We start from the raw sequence: 579 nt of genomic DNA, 5'->3' as shown, positions 1-579 counted from the left end.
CATGATCATCAACTGATTCAGCAAGAGACTGACCTAAAGTAAGAATATGAGATAATCTGTATTATTGACTTCTATACTGTACTTACTAGGTTCACTTTGTAAACTGTTGTTCCTTTTTAGCAGGCTTGTTCACAAAGGACATAGTGAAGCTAGTCCAGGCTTTTAGACATTGCAACTGACAAGAAAAGAACACTGAAATAGCACTAAATAATGAAATGACTATGCTTTCTAGTGTTGCTGTGGTGGCCCACTGTGATTGGCACCAAAGTCTTACCACCTCCTCCTTTATTTAGTCTCTCTTCATCACCTTGTTATCAGCCTGCCATTTATGCATTCATAATTATAAGATTTTCATAAAAAATTGAAATTATAATTGCAATAACTGTTATTAACTATTAATTAACCATAGAATAACTATTAATTATGGTGATGTCACACTTCCGGTCAGAATTTTTGGTCGGGCATTGCCCCTAAATGCCCGACCCTGCAGCCGCCTATGTACATGATATGTTTTTTATTGTGTCACATTAAGGTTCATAAGTGATGAGTCAGTGTAGGCAAAGAAGGATAAGAACATAC

At 36.1% G+C, this 579-nt stretch overlaps 1 long non-coding RNA gene across 1 annotated transcript; it reads left to right on the top strand.

Moving 5' to 3' along the window:
* LOC109593164 (uncharacterized) lies at positions 1-379 on the top strand. The gene is made up of 2 exons (XR_002190773.1): positions 1-38; positions 90-379. It is a non-coding gene; the product is annotated as an uncharacterized LOC109593164 (long non-coding RNA).
* The last annotated feature ends 200 nt before the right edge of the window (positions 380-579 follow it).

The sequence above is a fragment of the Amphimedon queenslandica genome, unplaced genomic scaffold (assembly GCF_000090795.2).
Source record: "Amphimedon queenslandica unplaced genomic scaffold, v1.1 AMPQUscaffold_2618_Cont25380, whole genome shotgun sequence".
Taxonomy (NCBI): Eukaryota; Metazoa; Porifera; class Demospongiae; order Haplosclerida; family Niphatidae; genus Amphimedon; species Amphimedon queenslandica.
This window is presented reverse-complemented; position numbering and strand designations above follow the sequence as displayed.